The sequence below is a fragment of the Choloepus didactylus genome, chromosome X (genome assembly GCF_015220235.1).
Source record: "Choloepus didactylus isolate mChoDid1 chromosome X, mChoDid1.pri, whole genome shotgun sequence".
Classification (NCBI taxonomy): Eukaryota; Metazoa; Chordata; class Mammalia; order Pilosa; family Megalonychidae; genus Choloepus; species Choloepus didactylus.
In genome coordinates, this window is record NC_051334.1 from 58,837,187 (window position 1) to 58,856,731 (window position 19,545).

Here is a 19,545-nt window from a genome sequence, read left to right on the forward strand (position 1 = left end):
ATCAATGGAACAATTTAACAAAACCTAAAATTCATATTACTGGAGCGACTGAGAGAAAGGAAAGGAGATTGGAGTTGAATGAGTATTCAGAGAAATAATGGATGAAAACTTCCCAAATTTGATGAAAGACACACATGTACAGATTCAAGAAGCTCAGAAAACCCCAAATATGATAAACCAAGAGAAATCCAGGCCAAGACACATCATAATTAAACTTCTGAAAAGTAAAGACAAAGGAAAAATCTTGAAAGTAGTCAGAGAGAGTGTCAATTCAAATGAGAGTGGATTTCTCATCTAAAACATGGACACCAGAAGGAAGTAGCCAAACAATTTTCAAGTGTTGAACAAAAAAAAATAGTGAACTGCAAATTCTATATCCAGTAAGCTATCTTTCATAATGATAGTGAATCAATGACAGTCACAGATGAAGGAAATCTAAATAATTTTGTTGGTAGTAGATGAACCCTTAAATATTGGCTAAAGGAATTTCTTCAAACAGAATGGAAATGATTAAATAAAGAATCTTGGACTATCAGGAAGAAAGAACAATGGAAAGAGAAGAAACATGGGTACATACAATAGACTATCTTTTTTGTTATGAGTTTTAGAAATCAGATTTGGTGACTGAAACAAAAATTATAACACCATATGATATTCAAGGCAATGAATATTTAAAAGTGGGAAGATACAGAGACCTAAGTGAAAGCAAGGCTCAAAGTGGTAAAATGTTGATACTCATACACCGTGATATGTCATAAATGTATATTGTAACAGCAAGAAAAACCAAAGAGATACACTATACATAAATCAAGATAGAATATTTAGATATGTTCATGTCACCCAGAGAATGGCAAAAAAGAGAAACAGAGGAACAAAAACCAGACAAAACAAATGTTAAAAAATGGAGGACTTCAGCCCTAACATGTCAATAATTAACTTAAATGTAAATGATCTAAATACACCAATGAAAATACAGAGATTAGAATAGGTAAAAATATACAACCCAAATGTACTCTGTCTATAAGAAACTCCAAATTCAGCAGCATAGGTAGGTTTAAATTAGGAGAATGGAAAAAGGTATTCCATGTAACCATTATTTTAAGAGAGCAGGAGTGAATCTATTAGCATTCAGTAAAGTAGATTTCAGAGCAAAGAAAGTTACTAGAAACAAAGAGGAACATAATAAAATGTGTATGCACAAAACAGAGCCTCATAATACATGAAACAAAAACTGATAGAACTGAAAGGAGAAACAGACAAATCCACAATTATACCTGAGAACTTTTAACATCACGCTCAGCAACTGACAGAACTACTACACAGAAAATCAGCAAGAATATAGAAGAACTGAACAACACAACAGGATCTAATTGACACATAGAACACTACACCCAACAACATCAGAATAAACATTTTGTTCGAGTGTCCATGTAACATTTACCAAGACAGACCATATTGTGGGCCATTGAACAAACCTCAACAATTTGAAAAGAATAATCATAGGCAGTATGCTTTTGGTCATAATGAAATTAAACTAAAAATCTGTAACAGAAAGAAGATAGGAAAATCTCTATGAACACTTGGAAATTAGAACACCCTTCTAAATCATCCATGAATGAAAGAGTAAGTCTAAAAAGAAATTTTAAAATGCGTGGAATTGAATGAAAATAGAAATACAATACATTTAAATATATGGGATGCAGCTGAAGCAGTGCTGAGAAGGAAATTTATACACAATACTTACATTGGAAAGGAGGAAATGTCTCAAATAATTTAAATTCCTACTTTATGAAACAAGAAAAAGAAAAGCAAAATAAACCCAAAGGAAACAGAAGGAAGCAAATAGCGATAACAGCAGAAATCTATTACACTGAAAATAGGAAAACAATAGAAAAAAATCAATGAACTGCAGCAAGATTGGCAAAGATAAAAAGATAGGAGACAGGAATCACCAATATCAGGAATGAAATGAGGGATATCACTACTATACTACATCTATTACAAAGAAAATAAGGGGATACTACAAACAATTTTACACTCATAAATTTGACAACTTAGAATATATAGACCAATTCCTTTAAAACCAAACGATATCACAACTCAACCAAAGTGAAACAAAGTATCTGAATAGTCCTATAGCCATTGTGATGGTTAGGTTCATGTGTCAGTTTGGCCAAGTGATGGTGTCCAGGTGTCTAGTCAAGCAAGCACTGGCCTGTTACTGCAAGGACATTTGTGTGGTTAATAAACCAGAAGGCTGGTTTATTAAATCATCAGTCAATTGACTGCATCTGAGACTGATAGCAACAAAGGGCATGTCTTCCACAATGAGAGAATTCAATCAGCTTGATTTAATCTAATCAGTTGAAGACTTTTAAGGGAGAAAAAGGGAGGAACTTCACTTCTTCTTTGGCTAACCAGTGAAGTGTTTCCTGAGTTCACTGAACACCTTCATCAGAGTTGCCAGTTTGCTGTCTGCCCTATGGAATTTGGACTTGTGCATCCTGTTCTATGGAATTTGGACTTGTGCATCCCCACAGTTGCATGAGACACTTTTATAAAACCTTGTATTTTCAGATATCTCTTGTTGGTTCTACTTCCCTAGAGAACCTTAATTAATACAGCCATTAAAGCAATTGATTAAAAAATTTTAAATCTCCAGAAATAGAAATTTGTCATCAGCCCCACATGTATTCCCTGTAGAAGTCTACCACAAATTGAAGGAATTAAAACCAATTTTACACAATCTCTTTGAGAAACTAGAAGAGAATAATTCACAACTCAATTTATGAGGCCAGCATTACCCAAATATCAAAACCAAAGAGAGTACCAATATATTTCATGAACTTAAACAAAAAAATAAACAATTAAACATTAACAGAATCCAACATTGTATAAAGAGATACACAATGAGTGAGTGGAATTTATTCCATGTATGAAGGACTGGATCAGCATTCAAAAAATCAGTCAATGTTAACAGACCATATGGACAAGCTAAAGAAGAAAAATATCATATCAACTGATGCAGGAAGAGCACTTGACAAAATTCAAAACTCATTCATTATAAAAATTCTGTCATACAAGGATGACTATATGCACACCAAAGGCTGCACCCTCCTAGGAGCAACATGAAATGTTTCACAATGCAGGGAAAATAGACTTCACTAAAAATAGCCTAGCCAAGTGACAAAACAAAGAGCAATACTGGAATAAGGATATGATACCAGAGGGTAATCCAAACCCACAGAGAACCAGAAATGGCAAATAAAACAATAAATATAGCAAACTCCATAAGTATATACTTGCTCTTTGTTCTTCTCTCAGCTATTTAACAAACATGAAATTATATAATGTTATATTTATAATATATTATTTTTAGCATATACACATATGTATAAAATAGCACAGAAAGAGAAGAGGGAATAGAGCTATACAGGAGAAATATTTCTAAATCTAACTGGAATTAATTCAGTATAAATCTAAAGAAGATTCTGACAGTTAAGATATACATGTTAAGCCATAGAGCAACTGTTCTAGTTTGCCAATGCTGCCAGAATGCAAAACACCAGAAATAGATTGGCTTTTATAAAGGGGGTTTATCTGGTTACACAGCTACAGTCTTAAGGCCACAAAGTGTCCAAGGTAACACACCAACAATCAGGTACCTTCACTGGAGGATGGCCAATGGCATCTGGAAATCCTCTGTTAGCTGGGAAGGCACATGGCTGGCAACTGCTCCAAAGTTCTGGTTTCAAAATGGCTTTCTCCCAGGATGTTCCCCTCTAGGCCACAGCTCCTCTTCAAAATGTCACTCTCAGTTGCTCTTGGGGTGTTTGTCCTGTCTTAGCTTCTCTGGAGCAAGAGTCCAGTTTCAACGGCCATCTTCAAACTGTCTCTCATCTGCAGCTCCTGTGCTTTCTCCAAAGTGTCCCTCTTGGCTGTAGCAAGCTCGCTCCTTCTGTCTGAGCTTATATAGTGCTCCAGTAAACTAATCAAGGCCCATGCTGAATGGGTGGGGCTGCACCTCCATGGAAATTATCCAATGAAAGATCTCACCACAGTTGAGTGATCACATCTTCATGGAAACATCCAATCAAAAGTCTCCAACCCAATCAACACCAATATGTTTCCTGCCCACACAAGACTGCATCAAAGATAATGGCATTTTGGGGGCCATAGCACATCCAAACCAGCACATTCCATCCCCTGGACCCCAAAATGACACGATCTTTCCATATACAAAATACATTCATCCCATCACAATATCACAAAAACTTAAATCATTTCAGTAACAATAGTTAAGTACAAGATCCCATTAAATCAGTTACAGGCATGGTATGTCCTAAGGCATAATTCCCCTCTAGCTGTGGACCTGTGAAACTTAGAACAAGTTATGTACTTCTATATACAAAGGAGGGATAGTCATAGGGTAAACATTCCCATTGCCATAAGGAGAAACTGAAAGGAAAACAGGGTTCACAGGACCAAAACAGCTTCTAAAACCCGCAGGGCAAACTCCATTAGATTTCAAAGTCTGAGAGTCATTTACAGAATGACATTTTATCCTTGGGGCTTGAGAGAGCAGGAGTCTGACCCTTCCTAAGGGCCTTTGCAGCAGCCCTTTTCTCTCCAAATGCTGGGGCGAGTGTTCCAATATATCCACACACTGGGGAGACCACCTTCTCGGCCCCACCCTCTTCAAACATTGAGGCAGCACCCAGATTCCCTTCCATCTCTGGGGCACACGCTCAACCCCTTCAGAACAGTAGGGTGGCAGCCAGGCTCTTCCCAATTCCGTGGGAATGTGCTCCACCCTCTTTGGAGCTTGGGGTGGCAGAACTTTTCCTGAGCATCGAGGCAGAAGGCCCGCCCTTGAACTCTGGGGCAAACTCACCCTTTCCATGTGTGTGGGCTGCTCCGCTCTCCCAGCCTGAGAACTCCTGACTCCAGATCTCAAGCTCCATGGCTCTGTCTTTGAAGAAATTTTTCCTTCAATTTGTTCCTTGTCTGTCTCCTCCAGTCCAGACCAGCAGCATCTCTGTCTTTAAAGATCTCGCAAAAATTCTGTTGGCTTCTGTGCTGGTTTGAATGTATTAAGTCCCCCAAAACACCATTATCTTTGGTGTAATCTTGTGTGGGCAGATGTATTAGTGTTGATTAGATTGTAATTCTCTGAGGGTTTCAATGGAGATGTCACCCACGCCAACTGTGGGTGATGATTCTGATTGGATAGTTTCCATGAGCTGTGGCCCCGCCCATTTGGCATGGGCCTTGATTTGTTCACTAGAGCACTATATAAGCTCAGACAGAAGGAGCGAGCTTGCTACAGCCAAGAGGGACACTTTGAAGAATGCACAGGAGCGGAGAGAGGAACTGCAGTTTACAGAGACATTTTGGATTAGGCCTTTGAAAGCAGACTTTTTCTCTGGAGAAGCTAAGAGAGGACAAACACCCCAAGAGCAACTGAGAGTGATATTTGGAGAGAAGCTGAAGCTTAGAGAGGAACACCCTGGGAGAAAGCCATTTTGAAACCAGGAGTCTGGAGCAGATGCCAGCCACATGCCTTCCCAGCTAACAGAGGTTTTCTGGACACCATTGGCCATCCTCCAGTGAAGGTACCTGATGACTTATCTTGGACACTTTATGGCCTTAAGACTAACTTTGTAACCAAATAAACCCCCTTTATAAAAGCCAATCCATTTCTGGTGTTTTGCATTCTGGCAGCATTAGCAAACTAGAACAGCTTCACATGAAGCACACAGACAATAGGGCTTTCCACAAATCCTCTCTGGAGAACTCCATCTCCAATCCGGGCTTGTACTGAAATGGCAGCTGGCTTCCATGTATGGTTAAATCCTCACATTGGGCTGTAGCTTCTGGGGTTCCACCCCCTGAAAGCCTGGAATTTTTGAAACCATCAGTTTCTGGTTTCTTTGAACCCAAGAGTGAGTTCTAAGTTTCTCTCTCTCCACTCACATTTTACTAAAAGTGGCAAGGAGAAGCCATGCTATACCTACAACTTCTAGTTTCAAAATCTCATCAGCTAAGTATCCCAGCTCATCACTTTCAAATTCTGTCTTCCATCTAACACCAGGATTTAATTTTGCCAAATTCTTAGCTACTTTAAAAGAAGGATCACCTTTCTTCCAGTTTACAACATCACATTCATCATTTATGCTTAAGGCCTCATCCAGAAGTATCTTTACAGTCCATATTTCTACCAGCAGTCTCTTCAAAGCAACTTAGGCCTTTTCTATCAAGCTCCTCAGAACTCTTCCATAATCTTCCCCTTATCCATTTAAAAAGCTGTTCCAACATATTTGGTATTTGCAAATTCAGCAGCACCCGCACCCCACTCCTGGTACCAAAATCTGTTCTAGTTTGCCAATGCTGCTGGAATGCAAAACACCAGAAATGGATTGGCTTTTATAAAGGGGGTTTATCTGGTTACACAGCTACAGTCTTAAGGCCATGAAGTGTCCAAGGTAACACATCAACAATCAGGTACCTTCACTGGAGGATGGCCAATGGTGTCTGGTAAACCTCTGTTAGCTGGGAAGGCACATGGCTGGTGTCTGTTCCAAGTTCTGGTTTCAAAATGGCTTTCTCTGATGATGTTCCTCTCTAGGCCACAGCTCCTCTTCAAAATGTCACTTTCAATTGCTCTTGGGGAATTTGTCCTCTCTTAGCTTCTCTGGAGCAAGAGTCTGCTTTCAACAGCCATCTTCAAACTGTCTCTCATCTGCAGCTCCTGTGCTTTCTTCAAAGTGTCCCTCTTGGCTGTAGCAAGCTCGCTCCTTCTGTCTGGGCTTATACAGTGCTCCAGTAAACTAATCAAGTCCCATGCTAAATGGGTGGGGCCACATCTCCATGGAAATTACCCAATGAAAGATCTCACCACAGTTGAGTGATCACAGCTCCATGGAAACCTCCAATCAGAAGTCTCTAACCCAATCAAAACCAATATGTTTCCTGCCCACATAAGACTGCATCAAAGATAATGGTGTTTTGGGGGACATAATACATCCAAACCAGCACAGCAACCAATAAGAAAACACATAAAACATATATACATAGTGAGAAAACCATTAAAGAAATTAAAATGTTAAACTGGAAAATATTCAGCTAATGCAAAAGAAAGCAGTAAAGGAGGAATAGGGAAAAAATATAAGACATATATAGAAAAAGAAGAAAAATGGAAGACATAAATGCAAGTATATCAGTAATAACATTAATTGTGAATGAATTAAACAGTCAATAAAATGGCACAGAAAGCCCGACTGGGTGAAAAAAAAAACAAGATCCAAAAATATGCTGTCAAGAGTAGATGTTGGCATGGCTGAAAATGAAGGCACAACATACCAACACTTTTTGGTTGCAGACAAAGCAGGGCATAAAGGAAAATTTATAGTTGCAAACTGCTATATTAAAAAAGAAGAAAGATCTCAAGTAAACAACTTAACCTTCCATTTTAAGACATTGGAAAAAGAGAACAAACTAAAAACAGGAAACAGAAGGATGTATATAATAGTAAGAGGGAAAATTCATGAAATATTGAACAGAAAAAAATCAGAGAAATTTAGCAAACCCAAATTTTGTTTTTTTAAAAGATCAACAAACTTCACAAAACCTTAGATAGACTGGCCAGGAAAAAAAGAGAAAACTCAAAGAGTTAAATTCAGAAATGAGAAAGGGTGCATTACTGCAACCTTACAGAAATAACAAGAGTTAAAAAGAGTGCTATGAACAACTGTATACAAATAAATTAGATCACCTGGATGAAATAAAAAAAATTCCTTGAATAATACAAATAATCAAAAGTGTCTCAAGAAGAAAAAGAAATATTAGTAGACATATAAGTAAAGAGATTGATCCAGAATCAGAAACCTCCCATCAAAGTAAAGGTAAGGGATGCCATCAACTTCATGATGTAAGACATTCCCTGGAAAAGTGTCCCCTTAGAAACAGCTGAAAAAAGAACAAATCCTATTTGCTTGGAACACTGGAGGACGATAGAGACTGGAGGACTCCACAAATGCCGAATAAAAGAAAAAGGGAAAAAAAAAAACACCAAAAACAAAATGTAAGAGATCTATGACCCAGACTTGCAAGTCTGGACCCCTTCCCCTCACTTCATACCATGCAGCTTAAGAGTCACATAGAGGCAGCACAGACTGGGTACCTCCTACCATGAATGCAGACCACAGAGCCACTCACAGCAGCAAGTTAGAACCCCATGCATATCCAGGCACAGGGTCCCAAGGCCTCAGAGACCCAGGGCAGAACTCAAGCAGTTGGTAAAGGCATGCATACAAAAGGGCCCCCAGGAAACAACAGAGACAGTGACAGAACTAGCAAGAGGTGCACACATGCAACCTGGACTGATTGCTGGAGCACCTAAATGAAAAAAAAATAGGCCTTTTGGAATATTGATACCATCTGGCTACCTGTGGCAGAATACCCTAACAGGGTAGTAACCAGAGGAAAAAATGCCTCATGGAAATAAAAGGGGGCAAAGTGAACTGCTGAAAGGCAAGGTGGGTCCCAGGACTGAAAAGTATAATGAAAAGGGGGCACTGAGCAAGGGAGAGTAGTTAAACAAATCATAGGAACTGGGAAGAAAATTCTGCACAAAACCAAACAGAACAGATCAGGATTCCTGGAGAAGGAACAGAAGAAAGGAAGCTTTCTCCTGGAGGTGAAACAATCAGTTAAACATGGGCTATTCTAAAGGCCCAGTATAAATTGGACCAAGCATCAAAGAAGAGCCTTAGCACATAGCTAATCTACAATAAAACTCTAGACAAGAGGGAGAAACTGTCCTTCAGAGTTAGGACATAAAAATAATCAGAAGCTATACTAAAAAACAGGAAGACAGAGCTCAGTCAAGAGAACAAACTAAGACTTCAGACAAGACACAGACTTTGGAACAACCAATCAAAAAATAAACCTCCTAAATCAATTTAAGGAGATGAAGGAAAATAAGGATAGAAATAAACTGTGTATAGAGAGCTAAAGGATATTAAGAAGAAAACGTGTAAGCAAAAAGAAGAATTAGAAAGTATTAATAAATAACAGAAATTATGGGGATGAAAGCACAATAAAGGAGATGAAAAATACATTAGAGGCATACAACAGCAAATTTGAACAGGCAGAAGAAAGAATCAGTGAACTAGGAGATAGAACAATTAAAATTATACAGTCAGAAGAACAGATGAGAAAATAATAGAAAAAATTGAGCAGTGTCTAAGGGACTTGAGTGACAGGATAAAGTGTACCAACATATGCATCATGGGAGTCCCAAAAGGAGAAGAGAAAGAAAAGGGGGCAGAAAGAATATTTAAGGAAATATTGGCAGAAAACATCCCAACTCTTATGAAAGATATAAATATACATGTCCAAGAAGCACAGTGAACTTCAAAAAGGATATACCCTAACACCTACTCTGAAACACATACTAATCAGAATGTCAAATGCCAAAGATAAAGAGAGAATTCTGAAAGCAGCAAGAAAGAAGCAGTTCATCACATACAATGGATCCTCAATAAGACTAAGTTCTGATTTCTCATCAGAAAAAAATGGAGGTGAGAAGGCAGTGGTAAAACACATTTAAGGTTCTGAAAGATATCTGGCAAAACTGTCCCTTAAAAATGAAGGCGAGTTTAAAACATTCACAGATAAACAGATACTGAGAGAGTTCATCACCAAAAGACCTGCCTTACAATAATTTCTAAAGGGATTTATTCAGGATAGAAGTAAAGACATGAGAGAGTGGATTAGAGCAGTGTGAAGATGTGAAGATCTTCAGTATGGGTAACTGAATGGGTAAATGCAAAATCCAATACCATTGTATCCTCAATATATAACTCTACACTTTAATTCCTATAGGAGCTAGAATACAAATGAATAAGAAATAGACATATTTCCTGACAATTGACATGCAAAATGAGAACAGGTCAAGTGGGAAAAAAAAACATAAAGGGAAATGGAGGGATATGGGAGCAGAGAACACATATGCTACTGAACTTAAGTCGTTACCTTTTCAAATTAATTGTGTAAAACAAACCCCAGTGTAACCACAAAGAAAATACTTTAAAAATATACAGAAAGGGAAATGAGAAAGGGATCAATCAGGTACATCAAAAAGATCAACTATACAAAAAAGTGGCTGTAATAAAGGAGAAGAGAGACAAAAATATAATTCATATAAAAAACAAAAGACAAAATGGCTGAAGTAAGTACTGCCTTTATAGTAATAACATTGAAAGTTGATGGATTAAACTCCCCAATCAAATGGCACAGATTGGCAGAATGGATAAAAAAGCATGATCCAACTATATGATCTTTACAAGAGACACTTTAGATCCATAGACACAAATAGGTTGCAAGTGAAAAGATGGAAAAATATCATCCATGCAAATAGTAACCAAAAAGAGCTGGGGTAGATATAATAATATTGGACAAAATGCACTTTAAGTCAAAAGCTGTTACAAGAGACAAAGAAGGACACAATATATTAATAAAAGGGTCAATCCACCAAGAAGAAATAACAATCAAAATATTTATGCACCTAACCATGTTGCCCCAAAATATGTGGGGTGAACACTGGCAAAACTGAAGTGAGAAATAGACACTTCTATAATAGTTGGAGACTTCAAGAAACCACTCTCATCAACATATATAGCATCTAGACAGAAGATCAATAAGGAAATGGAGAACTTGAATAATATGATAAATGAACCAGACCTAACAAATATATACAGAACACTGCACCCCAAAACAGCAGGATACACATTTTTCTTTAGTGCACATGGATCATTCTCCAAGATAGACCACATGTTGGATCACAAAACAACTCTTAATAAATTTAAAAAAATTGAAATTATACAAAGCATCTCCTCTGACAACAATGGAAAAAAGACAGAAATCAATAATGGGTAGAGAACTAGAAAATCCACAAATACATGGAAGTGAAATAACATACTCTTAAACAATCAATGGTTCAAAGAGGAACTCACAAGGAAAATCAGGAAAATAGCTTGAGATGAATGAAAATGAAAATTTAAAATACCAAAACATTGGGGGACTGTGGGAAGATAGTGGAGTAGGAAGCTTTAGGAATCAGTCCTTCCATCAAAACAACTATTGAACTTGTAGGACTATTGGAATCAACCACTTTTAAACTATGGAGGGTAGGGGAAACTGTACAGACTCTGGGAGGAGTAGAAGGAAAAGGATGGTAAATTTCAATACCATACTCCTTCTGGCAGCCCTTGGAGACTGGAGCCCTGACTCTTGACTCAGCATGCTAGTGCCAGGGTGGGACATAAACTAGTACTCCAAACTCAGGAGGTGTGTAGTCTGATCCCAGAATGCTACTTTTGATCAGCTACTTCCAATTGCTGGGACCTGGCTATGAGCACAGCCACTATTCCAACCACCCTGGGACAAAGGTGGCAGAGGAATCTTAAAGACAGTAACCTTCTTCAAATCTATGGAAAATAGTTAAAGGGCTGCATTAACGAGGCAAGTGCCGAATTAATAAAATGCAGCATCAAAAGCCACAGAAGAGAGGACTTCCAGGAAGATGGCAGATTAGGAGAGACAGAGCAAAATTATCCTCTGTGAAAAACACTAGATAAAGGACAGAAAGCACTCCAGAACAGCAGTTCCAGAGTTCCACCAGCTGGGCAGGGATGTTAACACCCATAGTGAGCATGTACTAGGAGAAATCAAGAGACTGCATTTAAGACGGGTGAGTGTTTGGCCTGAAATGCCGCTGGGGAACAGGCAGGTAGAGTCAGCAGACAACCACAGAGGGGAGCAGCATTCCAAGCCCAGGCACCCTCCTCAACACTTAGCTTGAATGATAACCCTTCACAGACCCATGGCCAAGAGACCCTGTGCCAGGGACTGGCACTTGGAACAGGCAGACGAGTGCAGAAGGGGGCAGTTTCCATGCCCTGCGCAGTGGTGCAGTGATCTTTGCTGTTGGCTGGGACATAACCCCTCAGAGTCCTGCAGCTGAGAGCTTGCTTGAGGGAATTTGGGATTCGGTGGGCTTGTGACAGCATCCACTCTTCCTCCACGGAAGCCCACAGTGGGCACAGCCCAGAGGCAAGGCCTGCACAGGGAAGTGCCAGGATGCAGTGATTGAACTTCCACATGGTTTGGACCTCCACTCAGTGCATAGATGAAGTTGTGGAGAACTGACTTGAGGGTAAGAGGTGGCTCAGGAGCACCATCTGTTGGTAGGTCAGGGAAAGTGCACTCCACCAAGTGGTAGTTCTTCCAAATTACAGATAAATGTTCATATAATCCTGCATATCCTAAAAGAACCCAATCAAGAGAAGCAAATGCCAAGCAGCCAAAAACAACAGAAAATTATAAACCATATGAAGAAACCAGAAGATATGGATAACCCAAATGTCCAAATTGAAAAGCCCAAACAGACAGAGAACTTAGAGCAATTAATCAAAAAGGTACACACAAACATCAATATTATGGCTCAGGATATAAAGGACATGAAGAAGACCCTAGAAGAGCATAAAGAAGAATTTCCAAGAGTAAAATAAAAATAGTGGATCTTATGGAAATAAAAGATACTGTTGATCAAAGTAAAAATATTTTTGAGACACATAACACCAGATTTGAACAGGCAGAGGAACGAATTAGTGACCTCAAGGATAAGGTGATGAAAAGCGAATGCACAAAAGAACAAACAGTGAAAAAAATAAAAAAATTTGAAACGGATTGCAGAGAAATGATGGACAAACATGAAGTGCACAAATATAAGAATCATTGTCATTCTAGAAGGTGAAGAGAAGAGTAAAGGGCTAGGAAGACCATTCAAAGACATTGTTGGGGAAAGCTTCCCAACCCTTCTAATCAACATAAATATGCAAATTAAAGGTGCCCAACAAACAACAACTAGAATAAATCCAAATAAACCCACTCTGAGACATATTCTGATGAGATTTTCAAATGCTGAAGAGAAGGAGAAAGTTCTGAAAGCAGTGAAGGAGAAGGAATTAACCACATACAAGGGAAACAACATAAGACCAAGTACTGTATACTCAGTGGGCACCATGGAGGCAAGAAGACAGTGGTATGTCAAATTTAAAATTCTGAAAGAGAAAAATTTCCAGCCTAGAATTCTTTATCCAGCAAAGCTCTCCTTCAAATTTAAGGGAAAGCTTAAAATTTTCACAAACAAATGCTGAGAGAATTTGTTAACAAGAGACTTGCCCTACAAGAAATACTAAAGGGAGCTCTACTGACTGAGAAAAAAAGACAGGAGAGAGAGGCCTGGGGAAGGGCACAAAACTGAAGCGTTTTAGCAAGGTTAACTTAAAGGAAATAAAGAGACAGAGGGAAAAATAGATCTGACAAATAAAAACCAAAGGATAAGATGACTGATTCAAGAACTGCCTTCACAGTAATAATATTGAATGTGAATGGATTAAACTCCCTAATTAAGACACAGATTGGCAGAATGGATTTAAAACCAAGAACCATCAATATGTTGTTTACAAGAGACTCATCTTAGACCCAGCAAGACAAAGAAATTGAAAGTGACAGGATGGAAAAAAATATTCCATGCAAGCTACAGCCAAAAGAAAGCAAGGGTAGCAAAACTAATTTCAAATAAAACAGACATTAAATGTAAGGATGCCATAAGAGACAAAGCAGTACACTATATACTAATAAAAGGGACAATTCACCAAGAAGAAATAAGAATCATAAATGTTTATGCACCCAGTCAAGGTACTCCAAAGTACCTGAGAAAAACATTGGCAAAACTGAAGGAAGCAATAGATGTTTCTACAATAATTGTGGGAGACTTTAATACACCACTCTCTCCTATAGACTGATCAACCACACAAAGAACCAATAAAGAAATTGAGAACCTAAACAATATGATAAACAAATTAGACTCAACAGTCATATATAGAGCATTACATCCCAAATTACCAGGATATACATTCTTCTCCAGTGTCTACAGAACTTTCTCCAAGATAGATCATATGCTGGGGCATAAAACAAGCTTCTATAAATTTAAAAAGATTGAAATTATTCAAAGCACATTCTCTGACCACAATGGAATGCAACTAGAAGTCAATAACCATCAAAGATCCAGAACATTCACAAACATCTGGAGGTTACACTCCTAAACAATCAGTGTGTCAAAGAAGAAATTGCAAGAGAAATTGCTAAATATCTAGAGACAAATGGAAACGAGAACAAAACTGCAGTGAATGCCGTATTGAGGGGGAAATTTATAGCTCCAAATGCATACATTAAAAAGGAAGAAAGAGCTAAAATCAAAGAACTAATGGAACAACTGAAGCTAGAGAATGATCAGCAAACTAATCCTAAAGCAAGAAGAAGAAAATAAATAACAAGGATTAAAGCAGAAATAAATGATATGGAGAACAAAAAAACAATGGAGAGAATAAATAAAACAAATAGTTGGTTCTTTGAGAAGATCAACAAGCTTGATAAACCTTAGCTACACTGACAACATCAAAAAGAGAGAAGACCCAAATAAACAAAATAATAAATGAGGGGGGCGGACATTACTGCAGATCACAAAGAAATGAAAAAAAAAAAAAACAAAAAAGGATACTATGAACAACTGTACACCAACTAGACAATTTAGAGGAAATGGATCATTTCCTGGAAACACATGAACAGCCTAGACTGATCAGAGAAGAAATAGAAGACCTCAAGAAACCAATCATAAGTAAAGATAGCCAAACACTCATCAAAAAGATTCCTACAAATAAAAGCCCAGGGCCGAATGACTTCACAGGGGAGTTCTACTAAACTTTCCAAAAAGAACTGACATCATTCCCACTCAAACTCTTTAAAAAAATTGAAGAAAATGGAACACTAACTCATTTCATGTTGCCAATATCACGCTAATAACAAAACCAGGTAAATATGCTACAAGAAAGGAAAACTACAGGTCAATATCCCTAATGAATATATATGCAAAAATTCTCATCAAAATACTTGCAAAACAAATCCACAGACACATTAAAAAAGTCATCCACCATGACCAAGTGGGGTTCATCCCAGGCATGCAAGGGTGGTTCAACATAAGAAAATCAATCAGTGTAACATAACACATTAACAAATCAAAAGGGAAAAATCAAATGATCATCTCCATAGACGCTGAAAAAGCATTCAACAAATTTCAGCAACCTTTTTTGATAAGAACATTTCAAAAGGTAGGAATTGAAGGAAACCTTCAATATGATAAAGGGCATATATGAAAAACCCACAACCAGCATAGTACTCAATGGTGAAAGACTGAAAGCCTTCCCTCTAAGATCAGGAACAAGGCAAGGATGCCCACTATCACCATTATTATTCAACATTGTGCTAGAAGTTCTAGCCAGAGCAATCCAGCAAGACAAAGAAATAAAAGGCATCCAAATTTGAATGGAAGAAGTAAAACTGTCATTATTTGCAGATGATGTGATCTTATATTTGGAAAACCCTGAGAAATCGATGACACTCCTACCTGTGCTAATAAATTCAGCAAAATGGTGGGATACAATACTAATGCACATAAGTCAGCAATGTTCCTATACACTAGAAATGACCTAACTGAAGAGACACTCAAGAAAAAGATTTCATTCTCAATAGCAACTAAAAAAATCAAGTACCTAGGAAAAAACTTAACCAAGGGTGTAAAAGACCTCTACACAGAAAATTACATAACTTTACTAAAAGAAATAAAAGTGGACCTAAAGAGATGGAAAGATATTCCATGTTCATGGTTAGGAAGGCTAAACATCATTAAGATGTCAATACTACAGAAACTATTCTGCAGATTAATGCAATTCCAATTTAAATTCCAACAACCTACTTTGAAGACTTAGAAAAGCTAGTTATCAAATTTATTTGGAAGGGGGAGCCTCAGATTGCTAAAAACCTTCTAAAAAATAAACATGAAGTGGAAGCTCTTACACTTCTTAACTTTGAAGCCTACTATAAAGCCACAGTTATTGAAACAGCATGGTATTGGCACAAAGACAGACATACTGATCAATGGAATTGAACTGAGAATTCAGAAATAGACTCCAAGATCTATGGTTAACTGAGTTTTGATAAGGCCCACAAATCCGGTGAACTGGGACAGAACAATCTCTTTAACAAACAGGACTGGGAAAACTAGATATCCATATCCAACAGAATGAAAGAGGACCCCTACACCTCACTCGTTCTACAAAAATTAACTCAAAGTGGATCAAAACCTCAATATAAGAGACAGTACCATAAAACTCCTAGAAGATAATGTAGGGAAACATCTTCAAACCTAGTATCAGGAGGTAGCTTCTTAGACTTTACACCCAAAGCACAAGCAATGAAAGAAAAAAAAATAATAAATGGGAACTCCTCAAAATCAAAAGCTTCTGAAACTCAAAGGAATTTGTCAAAAAGCTGAAGAAACAACCAAAGCAATGGGAGAAAATATTGGGAAAACATGTATCTGATAAGAGATTGATATCTTGCATATATAAAGAAATCCTACAACTCAATGATAATAGTACAAACAGCCCAATTATAAAATGAGCAAAAGATATGAAAAGATATTTCTCCAATAGGAAATACAAATGACTAAAAAACACATGAAAAAATGTTCATCTTCACTAGCTATTAGGGAGATGCAAATCAAGACCACATTGAGATATCATCTCAGACCATTAAGAATGGCTGCCATTAAAAAAAATGGAAACCACAAATGCTGGAGAGGATGTGGAGAAACTGGAACTCTTATTCATTGCTGGTCAGACTGTATAATGGTACAGCCACTCTGGAAGACACTTTGGTGGCTCCTAAAAAAAACTAGATATCAAGTCACCCTATGATCCAGCAATTTCACTTCTCAGTATATACCCAGAAGATCTGAAAGCAGTGACCTGAACAGATATTTGCACACCGATGTTCATAGAGGCATTGTTCACAATTGCCAAGATATGGAAACAATCCAAATGTCCTTCAACAGATGAGGGGGCAATCAAAATGTCATATATACACACGATGGAATACTACGCAGCAGTAAGAAGGAATGAGGTCATGAAACATATGACAACATGGATGAACCCTGAAGACATATGCTGAGTGAAATAAGCCATACACAAAAGGAAAGATATTGTATGTTACCACTAATGAACTCTGGTTTGCTAATGCTGCCATTTTGCAAAATATCAGAAATGGACTGCTTTTTATAAAGGGGGTTTATTTGGTTACAAAGTTTACAGTCTGAAGGCCATGAAAATGTCCGAACAAAGGCATCAACAGTAGGGTACCTTCACTGAAGGATAGCCATTGGCATCCGGAAAACCTCGTTAGCTGGGAAGGCACGTGGCTGACATCTGCTTGCTCCCAGTTTGTGTTTCAAAATGGCATTCTCCAAAATGTTGCTCTTGGGGTGTTTTGTCCTCTCTTAGCTGCAGCTGCTCTTCAAAATGTCACTCTCAGTTGCTCTGAGTGCCTTCTGTCTGTTAACTCCTTTATATGACTCCAGTGATTCAATTAACACCCACCCTGAATGGGCAGGGTAACACCTCCGTGGAAATTATCCAATCAAACATTTCACTCACAGTTGACTGAGTCACATCTCCATGGAAACATTCAAAGAATTCCAATCTAATCAACACTAATACGTCTGCCCCCACAAGACTGCATCAAAGAACATGGTGTTTTGGGGGCATAACACAATCAAATTGGCACAAACTCCATGAAAAATGTAAAATAAGTGTCTTATAATAGAGGATATTGAGGTCCTAGAGATGGTCAGAAGCTATTGAAAGGGGAATGATAATTTAATACGTACAGATATGAGAATAAGGGTGAACTTAATGGTATGGGAATAGTTAGGTGTGACTATGGTTCGTTAATGAGATTATAAGTTTCAGTGATGCAATGAAGGTAAACGTGTTCATAAATGGTTGTTTAATGGCATGTTACCCACAGAGTAGAACCACAAACTTAAATAAGTGTTATAATGATATACTTATAAGATATGACACTGGTGCAGAGGGTTAACAATAGGGTGGTATGGAAAAATTACTGATTACATATTAAAGACTATATTTAATAGGAATATCTTACCAATACTACATTAATACTAGGGATGAATAATTAGCAGCTGATAAGAGCTCTGGGATGTATTATGTTATGATAATTTTTAAAGTTAAGAGTGATGATGATTGTACAACTAAGTGAAGATAATGTAAGAAACTGACCATTTAGCTTGGGATAGAATATACATATTAAGTGAAATTAGGAACCCAATACTTAATAAATCAAGCCCTCAACTTGAGGTTTGCTCTTGTGAAATTTAGGGTTGTAAATGAGAGGCTGAGCTCTCCTATAATTATGCCTGAAGCACCTCCAGGGAACCTCTTTTGTTGCTCAGCTGTGGCCTTTCACTCTCTAAGCCCAACTCAGCAAATAAGTTCATTAGCCTCCCCCCCCACACACAAGGGACATGTCCCCCAGGGGAGTGACTCTCCCTGTCAATGTGGGACACAATTCCTGGGAATGAGCCTGGCCCTGGCAGCAAGGGATTGAAAATGCCAACTTGACCAAAAGGGGGGAAACAGAAAGCTAACAAGCTGAGATCACAGTGGCTGAGAGATTCCAAATAGAGTAGAGGCTATCCTGGAAGTTTCTCTTATGCAGGCTGCAGCTAGAAATCCCAAATAGCCACAGTATGCCATGCCCTTACCAAAGGTAGTTCCCAAATACCTAGGTCCCTACCTGAGGTTCTATAAAAGATTCACTCACTAAGTTTCATCTTTCAGAAATTTAATTCAACCAGTGTTCCTATGCCAGACATGTCTTAAAACCCAGAGCCTCTTTAAGATCAACAATCAGATGCAGCCCCCTTCCCCGTACTGTCGACACCCCCTTTCAATATGAACAAGTTACAGTGCTCACTGCCTAGCCACCCATGAAGATGGAGAAAGATTAAGTGGGAAGAAAGGGTAGCAACAAACAAGATAAGATTTAACAAAGGTCTACGAATAGTGAAATATATATATATATTTAGATGCTATAAATATATATATTCTTAGATGCTAGGGTGTTGGAATAGCTGGAAGGAGGTAAATGACATGGTGGAAGTGTAACCTATAACATTCTTTGAAATTTGCTCTATAGCTACTCATTGAATTGTGCTTTGAAAGTCTTCACCTTTCTATATATACCTTATATTGCATAATGGGGAAAGAACTAAGACTGTGGAACTGTAACCCATAACAATTTTTGAAATTACCTTTTGAATTTTTGAAATTTTGAAATTACCTTTTGAATTTTTGAAATTTTGAAATTTTGAATTTTTGAAATTACCTTTTGAATTACTGCTTGTCAAGCTGTACATCGAAAGTTAACACCTATTTATATGTAAGATATATTTTACAATAATGGAAAGAGCTTAAGTTGTGGTACTGTGACCCATGACATTCTTTCAACTTTGCTCTCTACCTTCTTGTTGAAATGTACTTTGAAAGTTATCACTACTAT

General features: G+C 37.8%; 1 protein-coding gene across 1 annotated transcript in view; it reads right to left on the reverse strand.

Annotated features, from left to right (window-relative positions):
* PFKFB1 (6-phosphofructo-2-kinase/fructose-2,6-biphosphatase 1) overlaps positions 1-19,545 on the reverse strand; it is a 336,515-nt gene that overhangs the window by 269,329 nt on the left and 47,641 nt on the right. The gene's annotated exons all lie outside the window — the stretch shown is intronic.